Source organism: Chinchilla lanigera, unplaced genomic scaffold (genome assembly GCF_000276665.1).
Source record: "Chinchilla lanigera isolate Chin_1 unplaced genomic scaffold, ChiLan1.0 scaffold00013, whole genome shotgun sequence".
Taxonomy (NCBI): domain Eukaryota; kingdom Metazoa; phylum Chordata; class Mammalia; order Rodentia; family Chinchillidae; genus Chinchilla; species Chinchilla lanigera.
Window position 1 is genome coordinate 26,867,250 of NW_004955414.1, and position 19,900 is coordinate 26,887,149.

Genomic DNA, 19,900 nt, shown 5'->3' on the forward strand with positions numbered 1-19,900 from the left:
TTTATTCTCACTGTGTGGGTTTCTTTGCAAAGAATTAATGTACCTTCTCTCTCTACCCATGAGCTCTACGTGGCCAAAGAAGAGGCCAGACATTCAGCTGCCAAAGATCTGGGTTCTCTTTGGCTTTGAGGAGAAGCTAACAAAATCCTTGATGATGGTCTCTACAGCAGTCCTTAATATAAGGAACTACCTGGGACTCCCAGCAGAGACGTCCATCTTCAAATGGACCTCTGAGCCTTAGGCAAGGATTAGTGATCACTAGAGAAAAAGAGCCAGACACGCTTCTCCTACCCCATTGAGCTGCAAAGAAGGGAATGGCATTAAATTTCTCACAAATCCTGGTAAATCTGGATGCATTCTGATTTTGAAAGATGAAGAAAATTGACATTGCATTCTGAGTGTCAGTGGGTAGTGCCCTGAAGCTCATACCACTCTGACTCTCCCCAGTGATCCTAACATGAACATGCACACCCTTCTGTGCCTCTAGGTTTTCCCCATTCTGTTTGTAATCTTAGAATGTCCTCCCAATTCTTTCATCAGCTGAAAAAAACATCACTCCTGAAGACCTGGATCACATGGCCCCATACAATGTGGGATCTTTGCTCAGTTCTCAGGGCAGAGTCAATTTCTCCCTCCTCTGAGCTCCATAACTGTGGATGTCACAGCTCACCAGGTCATCCCCACTCACTGTGTTGCTACAGGGCAGAATCTGTATCTCATTCTCATGCTCAACACAAAGCCAAGTAGTAACAGGTACTTTATAAATACTTGTGAAATGAATAAATAAATAAGGGATCAGTGCTTAGTCAGTTAATCAATACTGAAGTGGTTACTGCTTGGTAAATATGAGCTGAATCTGATATATTGGTCAGAGCTTATGTATGACTTCTAAAAGAAATCTTTTATAGACAAGAGCGGTCACTTGCCATGTACTGCCCAATTGACAGTTTGGTAGATAATTTCACACACATAACATGTACCTATCAGCAATAAGCAGACTGGGTCCAAGACAGAGCATGACCTGGATTTAACTTAATCCCTCTGTGATAGTTAGCAAGACAATGCCTTCTCTTCTACCAATCCACATCACCCTACAGGGTATGGGCAGTTGGAGTTGGAAGGAAATTTACTGATTTACCTAAGGGTGTCTTTACAATGAGGGCCAACAGAAAGGAAACACTGTGGCTGCAGGTGCTACACCTGTGCATATGGGGAGGAAGTGAAACCTGGAGGTAATGAACAAAGGTTTTGCAACCCAGGTGCTTTGGGTTCAAATCCTGGTTCTGCTTTATTTTATCTATGTGACCTTGAACAAGTTACTTCTCATTTGTGTTTCCATTTTTTTTATTTCCGTAGGGATAATAATAATTCCTATCTCAAAGATTTCATGCAGAGCGCCTAGTTCATTATAGGCACTTGGTCAGTCTTAGCTATTACAAAACAAATGATACAGTGGAATCTTCAGAATAACCCTCTGAGATAGTTATTATCTCCAGTTCCAAGTGAGGAAACAGACTGAAGAATGTCCTTTGTCCAAGATTACACAGCTGCTATCTCAGACAAAAGGATCTGTCTAATCCCCAGAGAAACTCAAGGCAGAGCCAATGTTCCCCCACGCTGACCAGGCTATGGACCTTTCTTCCAGGGACTCACATCTGCTGGGGGCTGTGCTGGCTTCTAGCTTGCTTTGCTCAGATTGTCAATGAAAGCCTGTGAATACTGTGAATAAGTTATCAATGACACAAAGAGTCAGGGTAATTAGCGCTCTTGCAACTGGAAGAGTCTATTACTCAACATATTTCAACAATACAACGCAGAACATGACTTGCACCAAAGCTCCCTCACCATGAGCCCTGCTTCTTGGAGGTCCTGTTTCTCACCATTTCTCCCTAGAGTAGGCAAGAGGGAGCATATGCCGTTATGCTGTTCAGGATGGCGGTGGTGGCACCTCCCATCATGCTCTGAGACACGGTAAAAGGCGCAAGTGAGCTCACTGTTTAGCGCTTGAATTCCCTTTCCTCTTCTCATCCCTGAGGCCACTTCCCTTGTCTGTGTCATGATCATCTTTCATGGACTCTGCAACCACCTCCAACAAACTGAGCCCTCTGATCCATCTCCTTCTTCCAATCTGCCCTGCAACACGGCAGCCAGAGTGATCTTTTGAAGGCGTGAACTGGATCGCATCCCTCCCCAACACCAGGCCTCCCAACACAACCCCCGATCTGGGCTTGTCCTCATCCGTGCCTCCTGCCTTATGCTTATCTTCTGCAATGTACTCTGTGCTGCAGCCATGCTGAATTTTTTTCCTCCAACATTTGCTTTTTCTTTAACCGCTGTTCTGCACATGCAATGATGCTCCCCACCCCACTCTGCTTCCTGGACTCATTGTTTGAGTGTCAGTTCGCTGTCACTTCCCACAGTGCCCTTCAACCAGGTCAGCCTGTCATGCTCAGTGGTCCCTGTCTCATCTGACCTAGCACAATTGGAACTGGTTGTTTAATCATCTTTCCTCCTTCAAAATGTCACCTAAACTCTTCATCACATCCTCCTTTAGACATGTGCTAAATGATACCCAAGACAGGTTGTGGGTTTCCAGGGAGATGGGGCATCTGGCCAGATGGGAATATTGTGTTTAACCACAAAACTTTGCAGTCAGTGGGACCTAGATTCAAATTTTTACTCACCTTCTCAAGCCTCCATTGCACCCAGCAGAAGAGGGTGACACAATGCAGGCAGGTGTTTAACCCTGTGCATAATGAAAGCATTATGCGTGTTGGACAGGACATCTTAGCCAGTTCTGGTCCCACTGTGTGCTCACGGGTGATTTTAACTCTAACCTAAGAAGGTTGCACAACAGAGGCTGGGGATGTGGTTCAGTGCTAGAGCTCTTGCCTTGCATGCATAGGCCCTGGATTCAATCCCCAGCACCATTAAAAAAAAAACTTGGCATGACAGGGGTACCAAATAGGTCCCTGCTGCAGTTCCTGCAACATTGGAGCCCTCTTTGTGCCTGTGATTATTTTCAAACAATCATTACAGTTGCTGCTATTTGGCTTCTGATGTATACTCACTTTTGAGGGCAAACAACCTGCAGAGTACAGGCTACTTCCTCAGAGATTCAGAGTGCTTGTTACTACAGAGGTCACCTGCAGTCTCCTCCATTCTGCAGAAAAAAAACTCAGCTATGGACAGAGGGAAGCATTTGCCTTAGATATAGCAGATGGGTTCTCGGCGGCATCTGGGTTTTGGAGCAGATGTGGACATGGCATGGTACCCACCATTTCTGACCCTGCCAATCACACTGAAGTCAACTAGAAAGGGCTGATTCCTGGGAGATGAGTAGCTCCACTGACAAAGTTTGACGCCAAAGAGAATCCCCAAAGTCTTATTCATAGCTGATCTCAGACTCTGTCTAGGATGATAGGCAAGGGATAGGAAAGAAAATTGTAGGCATCTAGATGGTGTGGAAGATGACACTACGATGCTTCCATGGAGGGTTAGGAGGGGCAGGGGACAAGGAAGCAAGAAAAAGGGAGCTGGCCCTAGTACATGAAGTGGCTAGTTTCTAATGGACATAAGATGGCCAGACCCAAGACAGATGGAAGATATGGACAGGAAAAACTGTGTCAGAGAAGCAGGGCCATTGGACAGAGTGGAGGTGTGGCTTGAAGGGTTATGAGTTTTCCAGTGGGTAGGAACATTAAGAGGACAGAGGGCAGGGGACATGGGCAACATATGAATGGCTGAGAAATGAAGATGAAGAGTCAGAGGGAACTTACAAGACGTAGACCATAAGGAAAAGGCATGCAGTGAGTCATATAGGCACAAGTGACACCAGGTGGCTGTCAGCCCAAGGCTAATTCTGTCATTTCTGGATAGGCACAGAGCAGTGTGCTTCTTGACCATGCCAGGCTCTTTCCTGTCTCTGTGCTTTTGCACCTGCTAGTCTAGCCCATCTTCCTGGAATAATTGCACCTACTTGTTACCTCACTCAAATACTGATGTCTTTGTCTACTAAGTCTACGTTAGCCTCTGAATACCTTATCCTTTTTCTCCATAACACTTACTCAAAATACTTTATGTACTTATTCTTATACTTATTAAATATCTGTCTCACCAAACCAAACTTTAAGCTCCATGCAAACAGGGATTACGTCTGTGTGTTTATCATAGTCTACGCCAGCCCTTGGCACTTAGAATGTATTCTATAACTATTATTTGAATGTGTGAATTTGAGAATCCTAGGCTTTTAATGACAACAGATACATGGTTTTTAACTAGCTCAGTGGGATGCCCTAATAAAGGCCATAAACATAAAATGTGGCTGGATTTTATTGAACGCAATGGCTTCCTTCAGGCCTACACGGTTCTTCAGCAAAGCTCTGACATTTAAGTGCATACTGCTGCAACAAAAGAGTCTTACTTTGGCTGCAGAGCATAAATTAACATTGTAAAACCCAGGAAGTCATCAAATGAGCATGACCTACAGCAGACGTCTTTGTCTTAGGGAACCACGAAATCATTGTAGAGGCAGCCCTCAACTTGGAAAATGCTTGGATGTTCGTACAGAAGTGTTACTGGCCAATCCCCCAGATATGACCTAGACCTAAAGCAAGCTACAAATGCTAGTACCGGAGCACAGCCAAATCCCCCTTACTGGGAGTTCTGAAACGGCCTGTAGTATCCTATAGAACTGCAAGGAAATATATAGATCTTGGGGGCTGGTGGAGAGAGTGTGACTCCTAGCTCTGTCTCTTATTAACTTTTGGCTTGGATTTATCTTTGGATGTCAGCTGCATTTTACTAGTAATAACGATTCCCTGTGTGGTTTAAGGGAGACTCAGTATGAAAAGTTCCCACCAGCAAAGACAGGCACATGATGGGTGCTCAAGAAGTTGGATCTCTTTTCTCTTCTCAGGACGGAGAGCTAATGGTACAAAGTTGGGGTCATATCTGTGTGTTACTTACAAGTCTCCCTGACAGCCTCAGTTTACCTTGGATGCCAAATGGGGAAGCCAAACTTAATGATGCTTTAGATCCATTCTATTTTTTGTACTCTGTGAATCTGAGTTTTGTTAGTATTTCAAATGATTTCCAGTATTTGAGACACAACCAATAGAGCTGTAAGTTAAGTTACAGTTGGGACATGCTGCAAGGCAGCAGGATACAATTTGACCATCTCCTGTTCAGAGACTTGTGATCACTCCATCGTCTATGACAGAAGTAGCAAATGAGTTTACACTTCTATGTTAAGTCTATTCATGTTAATGTCCTTCTATGTTGAAATGAATTCTGAGACTCTCTCCAGGTTCAAAGAAAAAGCATAGCACCATTTATTAGTTATGTTTACATGGATGTGGAATTGGGGGTGGTAATACCTCAGCCTTGTAATTCACAGCCAATCACACAGGATAACATCCCAAATCCCTTTCACCTTTTATCTCCTTATGACATTTCTTTCCCTCTTCAGTACTGGGGATTAAACCTAGGGGTTTCACACTAAGTTATATTCTCAAACCTTTAATTTTTTATTTTTATTTTAAGGAAAGGTACCAGTAAGTCTCTAAGTTGCCTGGGCTACATTCGAATTTGTTATCTTCCTGCCTCAACCTCCCAGAATGCTGGCATTATAGGAATGTGCCACCACTGTGCCTAGTTATCTCCTTATGACTTTTAATGAGCTCTTTGCTCTCAGCAAACTGTTTCCCCTGTTCTCTTAGCTTAGAAATTTGCCTTTCTACTCCCCATCCACCCAAAGCCAGTCTGTCTCAGTTCCTCCAAGCTCTTGGAACACATTATTTGCACCACTCATGTGGTCCTGATTGCTTGGCTCATGTGGTTAATTATCTTTTTATGTGTAGCTGTCTTGCCTGGCTTGGCCATGAAATGCTGAGACAAGAGTGGAAAATCAAAACTGGGAAGGCTAGGAGCAAGAGCACAAGGTGGATGCAGCCAAGGCTAAGGACTGGGAGACCTGGAGGAGGACCAAACATTCATTTTCAGAGTGGTGGTGGGGCCGAAGATGTAGGCAAATGAACATGGATAGCCTGGGCAGGGCACTTACTCTTGGGGCATTATTCAATTTTGCTCACCTCACTGTAGTCCTGGTTCTATATTAGAATGTGAGGGAGACAGTCAAACTGGATAAGGTCAACACAAAAGTCAGAGGCCACCAGCAAGCCAGGGTCAAAGGCATGAAGTAGAGAATGGTCTGGGATGGAGAAAACGTCACACAGAAACAACTTTTATCCAAAATGTATTTCAGCCCTACATTTGTAACCTTTAGCATCCAAAGATCACTCTTTTTAACAAGATCTGCAAGACCTCTGAGAGCAGCCTCTTGTATTCCCTGAAGCCTCTTACCCTCTACTGTCCAGCTGCAGCAACTTCTCTTAGCTCTTGCGGTATACCATGTTCATGGATCTCTGTCCCCTTCCTTCTCTAATCATCTTTACTGGAACTCCTGCTCCCAAGCACACACACACTACATGCTTTGTTAATTCCTATCTGCTACCCTGGCTGCCCTGATTTTGGTTGAATGACTGCCATGCACTCTTCTATCACCTGTATTTCCTCTTGCACAGCAAGTGTGATAACTTTGTGTGTATGTGAGGGAAGGGTACAGCTCAGTGATACACAATACAAATGTTACCACCACTTCACTTAAGAAACAGTGCTTTGAGGATCTCTTAGAAACCTGTGTGCCCCTCCTTACCTCCAAAGGAAACCTATTGTCCTGAATTTCCTTGCCATCAACCTAAACTACACATTGTTTAGTTTTAACTGGCTTTAAACCCTATATAAATGGTGCCATATTTTGTGCCTTCTGCAACTTGCTTCTTGCCTCATTTATTTTCCTCACCCTCATATAAATATACAGCAGATTACTTATGCATGCTCCTGTTGGTTGACAGGCTAGCTTCCAATATTATAAATGGCATTCCTTGAAACATTCTCGTGTGTGTCTCTCGGGGCCCAAATGTGGACTTTGCTCCATATTTTACACCACAGTAACATTTCTGGTGCATAGATTAGACATACTTTCAGCTTTCCCATGGAAAGTGAAACTCTTCCAAGTTGTGCAAACCAAGTTACACCCTGAACCCAGCACTCATATTGCTTCATGTCCTTGCCAATTTTTGACATTGTCCATTTGATTCCATGTTAGCTCACTTAATGGGCATGACATTCTCTCTCACTGCACTTCTAATTTGCAACCTCCCCTGATTACTGGTGAGATGCAATTTTACCCCTGTGACTGGCCCACAGTAGCTGACTCTGGGAGAAGGTTCATAGGTGCCTTGTTGTCATCAAGAAAACCCCAGTACCTATTCAGAGTCTGACATACAAGAGGAGCTCAAAAATATTTACTGCATGAATGAGAGAGTAAAGTTGGGCTTTGTTGTGAGATTATTTCCAATCTACTTTACTTGGTGCTCCCCAGGCTTCCAGAGGAAGCCACTTAGTAATTTTAAAGTGAAAATAAATATTTTAAAAGTCTGACAATGCTTATTCTTCTATTGGACTCCACAGAACAACACTGGCTGAGGATACAGTTTCTCAAGACCTCTCTTTCTGCAAAGAACATTTCCAAAGTGTCCTCTTGACCAAACTGCTCCTTGGAAAACATGATGCTTTTTCTTGGAAGGTGTCCCTGAAGGGGACTGAAACCCTTTGGTCAGTCCCAAGACACACTTGAAGCAACTCCTGGTTTGAAAGAAACCCTTCATAACTATCACAAGGCAGCAGAAGGATTTGTCTGGCAGAATTCCAAGGAGGGACAAGCTGGCTGGAAGGTCTGGGAGCTTTTCATGAAGTAAGACTTACAATGCTCTGTTTCTGGGACTTGGGATATAAAGAAACAGCTGCTTACCCACAGGAAACGCAGAAATCAGAAGACAGTGGCAAAGGTGCCACTCTAATAATCTGGCCCATCACAGACCAAGGACCCCACTTTTCCTCACACTCCAATGCTCTGCCTCAATGGGCCAAAGGATTTCAGAGAAGGAACATTTTTGAGGATTGTTTTGTCAATATGTGGTCACTGAGAGCAAAAGGCAGCTCTAATGGTTCTGAGCAAGAGGAGATTATTTATGGTTACCTCAACTTTCATATTTGGAAAGGAAGAAATCAGCCCCTGACATGCTGGAGTTGGGGTGGCCTCAAGGACAGGTGGAGGGCCCTGGTGCTCATCAGCATCTGGGTGTCCCTTGGCACCTTTCAGATACCAATGAGATGAAAAGAGGACATGACATTTGTCACTTCCTCAACAAGGTGGGAAACTATTCCCTGTGCTTCCTTCTATCATCCATGCTTTCCACTGGATGTTTAAGCTAGGATGACCTTGAAGTTCAAAGATGATGAACTTGTAGGAGAAACAACCTGAATCCATAAGTTGCCACAGGGTGTGTGTGTGTGGTGGGTGTGCCGAGCAGAGCCTCACATCCTTCAGGGGGACTTCCAGGTAAGCAAGTAAATGAACTTTCCTGGGTTAAAGCTCTGAGGTTAGAGGCTGCAGTTGCAGTCTGTGACACTGTGTATGAAGGAGCAAAGTGCCTGTAGCAACCACTAGCCAGTGATTCAACTGGGCTTTGTTGAAGAAAGCTTCAGGAAGAGAGAGACAGAGAGAGACAGAGACACAGAGACACAGAGGCACAGAGACACAGAGAGAGAGAGAGAGAGAGAGAGAGAGAGAGACTCAATTCTAGGGGAAAGGTCCCCATAGAACCTCACTAGAAGCTCAGAATACAAACAACATATTTAGTTCAAAATGTGAGAGAAGGAGCTGCACAGGGCAGCCAGGGTCAGGATCATTATAAGACAGGCTGTCATTGAGAATCTGGTTCAAGGCCAGAAACAGATCAGAAGTCAGAAAAACCAAAGACGACAACAGCAGAGGTGAAAGAGGAGAAGATAGTGGCTTGGAGGTCATGCACAGCCCTAGGTTCCTCAGGCAGTCACAGATGGCAGCCCTGTGGCAAGTTCACTAGTATCAGAGTGAGCTGGTGGGGGAGGCCAGTGCTGCAGCCACACCTTTAGCTGGGTCAGCAGACAGAATCTAGTTGGCACTGATCTCTAGAACTTCCCATTGTGAGAGGCTGGAAATGTGGACTAGTCCAAGTCCAGACATTTCTATAGAATAAAACTCTGCAGAAGCCACAAGCTCAAAGAAAGAAGTATCTGCCAGGTTCCAAATCAGGTCCCGTTGACACTTGTGCTGCCTACTTTAATCACATCTTTGTTTTCAACTAAGGTCTCTGGCTCCCATTATCATCCTGGGTCTGTCAGAGAATAATAATGAACTTGAATGTCACCAGGACCTAGGGAGCAGTTTTCTAAAATCCAAACTTCTGAGAATCATTTTCTCTAATAACTGGTTCCATCTATTTACTTGGTGTGTATGGAGTCTTCTCTGGTGGGTTAAATCCTTTTGGTTGCTGTGAGGTGCCTTCTCCTTGTGGACATGCTTGCTCTATCCAGCTTATATTCAAATCGAACCCCTGGACTGTGTTTAATTTATACTTTGCTCTATAAAGATGAAGCACTTACTTATTTAAAGTGTTTCCTTTTTTATGTCTTTAATCAGTGGTTGTTTCTTTCCTCTCTCTGAAACTTAATCTAATCAGAAACAAATCTGATGCATATGAATGGAATGACTCATTAGCATGTCCCAATCAAATTCAAATTGGCCACCCTTACCAGAGGCCCCCCAAAGAGAGCCACACTGGTCCAAAGGATGGCTCAGAGCCAGTGTCCAAAGCACATTGCCTTAGTTAGTCAGGAGGTCCTTTCTGAAATCCAGGGCATCCAGGAATGACAGGAAAAAGTATACGCTATCATTCTCAGCAGAGCAGGGGTCGCCTAATGACAGGTTGCTGGTGTGTCAGTAAGACAGGGTAGGTAGAAGTCAGTGTGGCAGATCCCAGGGCCAGACATAAGGAAAGCTTCATGTCTGGCCCAAGTACCCCTCACACACTTGGCTCCATGGCACCGTCCTGGTTATCATCAGATAATAAAATGAAGCTGAGATGCTGAACCTTCTTTCACCCAGAATGACATTTATTCTAAGGAGCTTCCCTCTTGTCCAATTAAAATTTAGATTACAAAAACTATTGTGCTGGGTCTTCTCTTAAGAGATTTGCCCTTTTCATACACATTAAAGTGAATTGTCAGCTTGGGCACCATCATGGTGTCATCTCTGAAAGGCACCGACATTGAGCCTGAAATAACAGTGGGATTTATAAAAGAGGCCAGCAATGTAGGAGGGCAGAACTGAAGGGGACGCACCAGCAATCTTCCACCATTTCCAAGGTAAGAAAACTGAGATTCAGGATCACATGATAATTCAGAAGCAGGGTATTGAACAGATCCAAAGCCTGGCTCTTGGGAGAAAAGAAGTCAGTTGTTCCGAGCACAGGCTCTGGGCCAGTCTTGGTGTCAAAACCTACAACTCTTCATTGGTGCCTTCAGGTGACTTCATTTCACCTTTTAACACTCAGTTTCCTTATCTTAAAATGGAGATGAAAACGATAAATTCCAAAAATAGTTGTGGGAGTTCAATGAAGTAACATGTGCAAAGAGTTTATTTCAATACCTGGCTCAAGTTTAGAGCTCACTAAGTAACAGCCATGATATCACTGCAAGTGTCCACTGACTGTAAGATTCACCACTGCTGCTTTTCACAGAAGGTGGGAGGAAACACACTATAGTCCTCTTAGCTGGAGATTTATATATCTCACTGCCTGTGTGTCATCCCTACTATGTATCATTCAGGCATCTCAAAGAAACAAGTTCTTGTTTCCTTCTCTGCCTCCTCATCTGTCCCTTAGTCGTCCCCTCATTTACCTCACAGCTCAAGCCTGAAACCTGTAATTCAGCTATAATCCTAATCTCTTCCTTCTTCTCCACAGCCAATCCACCAGCAAATGCAGCCAGTTCTACCTCCTAACTTGAGTTGAATCACTTCTCTCCATCTGCACAGCCAATATTTTGTTCCAAGCCACCATTATCTGTATGAACATCTCTATCCAGAGTCTCCTAACAGGTCTTTTCCCTTCAATTTTTGTTGCCCTCTTATTTTCTTTCTAAAGCTATAAACCAGAGTATGTTTTTAGTCTCTGTTTCAATAGTTACTCATTTAGCATTTACTATGTTTCAGGTACTGTTATAAGAGATGGGAATTTTGTCACTGAACCTAACATATAAAACCTCTGACATGTGGGATTTGCATTCTGTTTTTCCCAGTATAACATTTGTTAAGGAGTAAATTGCACCCCCCCATATGTTAAATTACTAATTCCCCACGTGACTATATTGAAGAGCTGTCTTTAAAGAGGTGATTAATGTTAAATAAGAGTGGAGCCCTGATCCACCTGATGTTCTTATAAAAGGAAGAGATATTAGATTCCCCCTTTCTTTTTCCTCTGTCCCTCCCTTTCTCCCTCTCTCTCAATGTTACAATGTGGCAAGAGATTGGCTGTCTGTAGGCCAGAAAGACAGCTCTGCCTGATCAGACACAGCCAAGCTGAATCTTGCTTTTGGATCTCCAGCCTACAGAATGGCAAGAAAGTAAATTTCTGTTGTTAAAGCCACCCAATTCATGCCATTTTGTTATGGCAACCTGAGTTGATTAACATAGTACTTATTTAAATTTGTACCCATACAACTATTTTTGGTCCATTTTACCAACTGTCTGTTCCATTATATCATTACCTTCAGAAATGAAAAGACTAAATTTATTTTTCACATATTTTAGGCTAAATGCCAAACAGGGTACCTTGCATATGGTAGGCACCCAATAAATAATATCAGATAAATGAACTGCATCAAATGGGGACATAAAATTTTAAGTAGAGTGACTATATGCCCTGGCTTGCCTAGGTTGATACTGGTTTACAGTTCTTGTTTTACAGTAATTATTAGTAGCATCTCATTTCATTCTCAGATGTATTTGGTTTGGACATCAAATTATCATTTATTACACATTCTATATATTTACCAAATTTTAATATGACTTTAGAAACATTAAAATTTAAAATAAGTATCTATCTTGAAATCATAGTATTACTAGTCTTCTCTCTCCCCTAGTTGATAACTACAATTCTGGTGCAATGAAAATTATGCAGATCGTTCAGACCTTCATCCACTGACATGCAGCATCCAAAGCCGAAGTAGTGGAGAGAAACCAAGCACAGCCCTCAGGTAATGCTCCATACCTGTCAGGTGCTACACTGAGCAACAAAGAAACCAGGGCCCTGTCTTTCTGACTTTCTCAAACCAGACAGAGATGGGACCTGAAGAAGTAGATCATGCTCCTTTGGGTAGTTTACACCATGGATTAACTCATTTATTTTCAGGACTGACTTGATATTACACATGAGCCTTGCTTTATTGAAAAATCCTTGTGTAGGGGTGATTTCTGGAAACCATCACCACAAACACTTGGAAAACGCTCATATGTGTCCTGCCTCTTGCACTGGTTTACAAAGTAAAGGGCACTTGCAAGTGAAGGGGATGTCTCTGAATGTCTGCAACTGCAGATTTGGGAATGTCAGGCCTTGTCAAAGAAAACCACACAATGTCTGCATGAGGAGGAGGAAGAAGAGGAAGAAGACAAGAATGAGGAGGAGGAAGGCGAGGAGGAGGGGAGGCCACACTCAGTTTTGTCAGTCATTCTGGCCTTGCTTTTCAGTCCCTCCTTGGAGAATAAGAACTACAGTGGAATGGTGGCAAAGAACAACTTTCCATGATCTAATACAAACCAGCAGCAGGCCAACTCAGACAAAGAAAAGCAAAAAATGAAACAAAAAGGACAGAGAGTGACTCTTAGGAGCTTTAACATAGATTTCTGGCTTCCAGCTTTTTCTTTTGTTTGTGCCTTTTCCCCCAAAATCAGGAAATTAAAATGCTGATACATTACTACTCTCTAATCCACAGACTATACTCAAATTTCTTTGATTGCTCCAATAATGGCCTTTATAGCTATTTTCTCCCTTGGCCTCAATGTTTTATGGAGACAAAATTTTCTTCAGGTTGACTCTCAAAATCCTTTTATCAGTTTTTACCTTTCCTTCACACATTTTTTTAATCTCACTTTTCTACGGCTCCCTCATTGGACACAACACAGCCTCAATGTGAAGACCCTTCCTGTGTACAATTGTCTGTGGACTTTCTCCTTCTGCTCCCCACCATTTCTAGCTAATTGCTGCATTATGTACTTTTTTAATTGCACTGTTCTTTAGGGATTAATTTTGCACTTATCTTCACTAACCATAAAACTTTTACAACATACTGTTAAACTGCGTCTGTTCAGCTGCGGGTTTGTAACTGCAGAGTCACTCCATGGCTGGTGTGCTAGGAAATAGTGCCCTATATGGCAAAGAAGCATTTGCGCAATGTTTTCAGATGCCTTCTTGGAGCCGCTGGGTATAGGAGAATAATTGGTTCTGGGCTGGTTACTTCAGGCACCAAGATTCTCTTCTATATGGGGATCACATGCAGTGGAACACCTACAAATGGGGAGGTTTTTGCCTCATAGGCCTCAGATTGCTCAGATCACAGAAGTCCTGGGAATTTTAGGTGTCAAGAGGCCACAGCTAGTTGGTGCACATTCATGTTCCAACAAAGGATGGCTATCTACACTGACAACCCAGAAGGAAACAAAAACAGGAACCACATTCTCAAGATCAAGTCCACACTTTCTCAGGGCTCTGGCATTTGGCCTCTGCTGACAAGCTGGCCCTGGATCAACAGTAGCCAAGAAATTCTCCCATCTCTTTTCTGGTCAAATAAAATCTTTAACTCCCAGCCTCCTGCCAATCTCCAATCACTCCTTCCTTGGCCTTCTGAAATCTGTCTTCTGCCACTCCTTGACTTTGATTGTGCCCCACCTAGCCTTTAATGGTTGTGTCCATTGCCCTTTGCCCATTTGCACTCTCATGGTACAAGGAGATGACTTAGAGGCTTTGGCTTCAGACAAACCATAGTCCAATATAGGGTCCATCGCTTTTTCTTTATAGGACCTGGGCAAGTGATTCAACTCCTTTGAGCCTTTGGGTTCTCATCTGTGTTAGTCAGTTTTTCTGTCACTGGGACAAAATATCCCACACCCACAATTTAAAGGAGGGGAGGGTTTAATTTGTCTCATAGTTTTTAGGGATTCAGTCCACGGTCAGCTGGCTCCAAGGCAGAAATACCATGGTGCAAGGGCTTGGCAGAAGAGAGCTGCTCACCTCATGGCAGCCAGGAAATAGAGAGCAAAGAAGAACTAGGGATGGAGATATCTCCTCCAAAGCCATGCTCCCATTGACATACTTCTCTCAACCAGGACCTACCTCCTAACAGCATATTTAACTATGAAGTCATCAGTGCACCAATCCACTGAGGAGTACGGCACTCCCATGATCTAATCACCTCCCCAAAGCCCCACCTCTGAACACATGAAGTTTTGGGTGGACATTCTAGATCTAAACCTGTAAAATGAGGACAGTAATTCTGATCTCTTGTGTTTTTTTTCAAGGAGTAAATGATGTACAGTGTAAAACTCATTAGACTATCAGGTCAGTGAGGACAAATCCAAGTTACCTTGTCCATCACCATATACCAGGGCTTAGCACAGTGTCTAGAATAGTAGATTCTTTATAAATATTTGTAGAATAAATGTAGCAAGCACAAAATAAATATGTAATAGACAGTAGCTGTTATCATTAGCATTCATGTTGGCTCAGGTATCACAGTCCTGAAATACTGCCTTCCACTGACATCTGTGAGTTTCCCCAATCTAGCCCATATCTTTCTAGTTGGTTCTATTTTGTAACTGTGGGTACCACTGTGACACCCACTTCCCCATCTCTGATGCTTATATTCTGTTCTCAAATCTCTTCTCTTTTCTGTCCAAACTTTCTTACTCACGGGGCTCCTCTTTGACCCTCAGTGAGCACACAAAAGACAACTGACTCCACTGTCTTGTCCCCAAGGTTTTCTTCTCTTCATTGTTAGGTATGTAGCTTTTATTTCCTGTTGAAGTCAGGATCCAGATATAGCATTGCTCTGTACCTTAATGTCAAGTGCCTGTCACAAGCATCATATTAAATGTTCACTATAGTAAGTTTCCGACTTACAAACATTCAAGTTCCAAACTTTTACACATAGGAGCAGGCCTCACATTATTAATATTTGTAGATATAAATCAATCATGGAAGTAGCTCATGTGTCTGCCAGACATTTCCACAGTTGTGTTGCTGTGTGCTTACTGCCTAGTGTGATGTGTACAGTAGTACAGTGCTCAATCAGGGCTCAGGATGTCCAGAAGCAAAAGGAAGAGCAGTGGGGATATGCTAGGAAGTGCAATCTGTGCATTTCTGTCAAAGGTGCATAAGACTCACTTTGTTGGACTTAGGAATGAATCCAACTTATGAAAATTCTCCTGGAACGGAGCTCATTCGTAAATTGGGGACTTATTGTATATGAGTGAAAAGATGGATAAATGATTCAAGGTTCTTGGTTATTTCCACTGTTATTTCAAATATCTAACTTGCCACAATTTCCCCTTCAAACAACCCTTTTATCTCAAACTCTTCTGTATTAGCCAATGATATCCCTAAATCTCCCATCATTTGGGCTGAAAAATTTCAATGTTGTCTTTGTGGGACCCTGAAAAACTAACTCATTTATAAGAATCAAGAAGGGAGCTCTCATGATCACCAATGATCACTCAGATTATTATTCAAATTCAAAACAGTGTTAAGGGAAAATGTGGACATCAACTTGGCTAAAGCTTTCAGTTACTGAGGAGGTGCAAAGGACTGCAAGCTTGAATTTGGTGTTTAGTATTTTTTGAAATTCTTAGCCTCAGAAGATCAACACTGAACACTAATTCCATTGTGTATTAGCCTTCTGTAAGTGTAACACTATCACGGTAGCTGAAGGACAATGCCAAGGAGATTCCAATTCATTACAAAATGATACAAAGTACACACATATATTGCCTGTTCTAGGCAATGGCTAGGGACCATGCTTTCTCTTCTTCCTCTTTATTGCTGAGCCCTAAGCCCAGATTTCTGACTTCCTGTCTGTCCTGCTCTTCTCATTTACCAGCTCCACAGTTGATTTTCTTCTGACTCTCTGGAGATAGCTCTCAACTCAGCTCTTGACCCCACTGCCCCTTCCATTTCTGAAGTCTCCTGTGACCTCCAGTGAAGATGCTATTCAGCATCTGCTCCAGAGCCTGGCCCTCATGAAAGATTTGGGCTGAATCATCAAGGCCTGAAATTGAAATGCGGTCATTTTCCAATGCAGTGCTAGCCCTGTGACAATGATTGAGGCATGAGTTGTTAAATGAGGCAGGGTGGTTCTGATCTTGAGCAATTTGGGGTAGAAGGGAGTAGTTATTCAGTCCTGTCTCCTCTAGGTTTTAACTGACAAAAAGTGGATAACAATATAGAGCTCACAGGGCCTATATAAAAATTAATGAGATGATATACACAAAGTGACAGGCAAATACCACACAATAAGTGGAAGCTCCTCTTCTTGTTACTAATGTTTTACTATCACCTTCCAAACTGGTAGCCAAATAATGATTTCAGATTATAAGCCAAACTACTACCAACTGCAGTGTACATATCTACTTTATGGAGTAACAACCTTTTCTGCTGGCCAGGAATTTATATTCCTACATTAAATCTTAGATGTTCCAGAGCCAAGGTTAAGAATTTATATCCCTACATTAAATCTTAGATGTTCAGCAGGCCAATGTTAAGAACCAAGGAAATGCATGCAGTCTCTCAGCTCCAGGGTAACTACCATAAGTGTACTTTTTTTTCCCCTTAAGTCCCTGATAAAAACGTTGAACAAGCTAGGATAAGCTAAGAGCCCACAAAAAGCTATTTTCTGGACTGCTGTGACCATTCTGTTTCCCCATATGATAGCTCTACCTTCTCTGTTTCTTATTGTCCTTTTTTTGCCCCATGTCCCATTACAGAGCCCTGTTCCCAAACTTTCAGTTCAGCTGTGGTCAAACTCCTTTTTAGGGTCAACCTACACATTCACCCCAATTCTCTAGAATGTTCCACCTCTTCTTCCCCACCTAAAGAGCACATACTCATACTGCAGTGGCAAGCAGAAACACCAAAATGACATCTAGGATTTGGAGGCAGATATATTTTTGTTGATGGGCTCTGATTGGGATCATTTCGAGAACAACAGGCCCTGATCTCTAGTAGTCTAGGGCTTATATGGGATAAGCAAGCAGGAAGTACAGAAGCAGAATTGCTTGTAAATTGGGGACTGGTTTATGCATTTTGCATCATAGTGACCAGCTATGCATCACAGTTATACACCAGTTATGCACCAACTGTTTCTAAGAGACCAGAAGCAACTGGATCTGGAACATCCTGGGCAACTAACAAACTGAAGTATACTGGCTGGGGAAGGCATTTTCTACTACATTCCCTCCCTGTTTCAGTTTCCCCAGAAAACCTTTGCTGGACATATTACATGTGATCTTCCAAGACAAGGCCCAACTAGAGTTTAGGTCTGTCTGTTCTGTAACCTTACTCTGGCAAAGGATGCTCATCAAATCTTGGTCAAGTGTTTGATTGATTGCTCTATTCTCTTGGGGCAATCATCCATAGAGGTGAAGGTGAAAAACTACAGCTAGCATGGAAGAGGAAGCAAAGACTGGGGTAAGCAGCCTGAAAAGACACAAAAATCAAGGGGAATAGGTATGGAACAGTCATGTGAACTGTGTCCTTGGGCTTCATCCATGCATGGATTGATTGGTCAGTGTACATTGTCTCTTCAGGGTGAAACTTGGAAGAGCAGTCCAGGTAAATTTTTTAAATTTAATAAGGCTGTATTTCTGACTTTTGTAGAAGTAGTTAACACGTACCTGGGTTATATTTGTGTGCAGGAATGTCTACAGATATAGCTGGTCTTTTAACTAGTTACAAGCTATATCTAACTTTTATGTTTTATTTCTGTGTCTTTAAATGGGGAGGGTCCACTATAATGCATGAGGTCAGGGCCAGTGACACACTGAAGCCCGAGCTAGCTGCAGGGGTATGGGTGACCTGAGCTGCAGGGGTATGGGTGACCTCAGCACTGTGACTTGAACTTGCAGAAGAAATGGTGGGGGCAAGTCTGACTCTGATCTTTTGGCAATACCAGGTAAAGTTTTTCTGGCTGGTACTGATGTTTCGGTCAATTGGATCACAGAGGGCTCTTAGGCCTCTGGACTGGATTATTTTGCATAATTGGTGGCAGGTTTCCAAATAGCAGTTTGTTGTGCAGATTTTCCTTGCAGTAGCATTTTGGCCAAGATAGTTTTGGCTAAGGTGTTCACAGCATATCTAGCCTGTTAGACTTTAATTCTAACAGAGCTACTTCCATGCATAAACAGGGTGTACTCAGCATCTGTCATGGGTTCCACTTTTTAGAATATTTCATCCCAGTACAGCATGTGGCATCTGGACAGTTAGGTCTCAGTCTAAGGCGAGCTTGTTAGCTTTCTTGATCAAAAGGACAGTGGCCGTTAGAGTAAGGAGGCAAAGGGGTGAGGCAGCCCATCAAGGATATTGGGTGCTCTGAAGGACTGACAGTCTGAATAAGTATACAGAAGCCAGCAGCTTCAAAAATTTAGTTTCTTTCTTAGAACCAGTTTCTATCAGATACTATAGCAGAGCTTTTGTGTAGGCCACGTATACATAGGGCAACAGCAGTAGCATTGGCAACTTGGAGATACTGAACTGGCTTTACAGGCAAGAAAGATATACTATTTGATACAGGTGGGGGTTGCCTTGGGACAGAGTTCAGTCACCAAAGGGGCATGATTGATAGCAAGCCCTAGGGATGAGTCCTTTGTCCATACTTCTAGAAACAAGTCTCAAAATTTCAGGGTTATGATTATCAGGCATTTCAGGCTGATGTAGGCGCTATTTTTCCTCCTGGGGTACAATCAGAGTCAATATCAAGTCTGGGACAGTGGACCTGAGTGTGAGGGAGACTGGTCACATCCCAGGAGAGGTATAGGGCACTCAGGGGTAGAAGGGGGTCACATCCCAAGAGATGGTCACATCCCAGGAGAGGCATAGGGCATTCCACATACTGGAATTCCTGGTCACATTCCAGGAGAGGTATAGGGCATTCCATGTACTGGAATTCCTGTTTGATAAAGTGTCCCTCAATCTCATGGGATCTTCTTTGGAAGAATTTCTTTTCAGTGGGGTCTCCAGTGGGTAACTTCAGTAACTTTAGACATGTTAATTGGCTTTTTGCCTCCCTCTTTGAGGTCTGCCAGGAGAGCAGTGTTGTACTGATCGAAGGCTTCACGGCCCTCTGTCACATTACAGTCCCACTTTGGACATGCTTGAGGGAGGACTGTGTTCACCCAAGCATCAGGATCAACCATAGTGGTGGGGACTTTTGACTTTCACCAGGCTAGGGCCCATCTAGAACAGTGGCATTCTTCAGTATTAAACAGAGTTAGAAGGAATTGCTGAAAGTAGAGCAGGAGGGTGTGGTGCAGGAGACAGAACTGGAGGTGGTGGCATCACAGCTGGCTGAGCAACTTTGGGTTGATAAATGTAAGAAGGAGGCAGGTTGGACTGAGGTCCACAAACAGAACAGGATAAAGCCTTCCTGGTTTGGGCTGAATCTGAGAGCCTCTCAGACAGCCTTGTGGGTTTGTTTTGATGACTAGGATGGCTTTCTTGTGCGGGACACAGGTGTGGAGCCAAGGTTGGAGAGTTTTTAACCCTTTATGGCAATTGAGTCCAAGTAAGCTGGCTTTTTATCTCAGGATTTTCCCAGTAGAAGGGGCTTATGACTGCAACTCACAAGCAGAGGAAGGCATCTTTTCTTTTCTTTCTTTCTTCTTTCTCTCTCTCTCTCTCTCTCTCTCTCT

At 43.1% G+C, this 19,900-nt stretch overlaps 1 protein-coding gene across 1 annotated transcript in view; it reads right to left on the reverse strand.

Annotated features, from left to right (window-relative positions):
- The window catches only part of Galnt18 (polypeptide N-acetylgalactosaminyltransferase 18), a 333,981-nt gene that overhangs the window by 55,194 nt on the left and 258,887 nt on the right, over window positions 1–19,900 (reverse strand). The gene's annotated exons all lie outside the window — the stretch shown is intronic.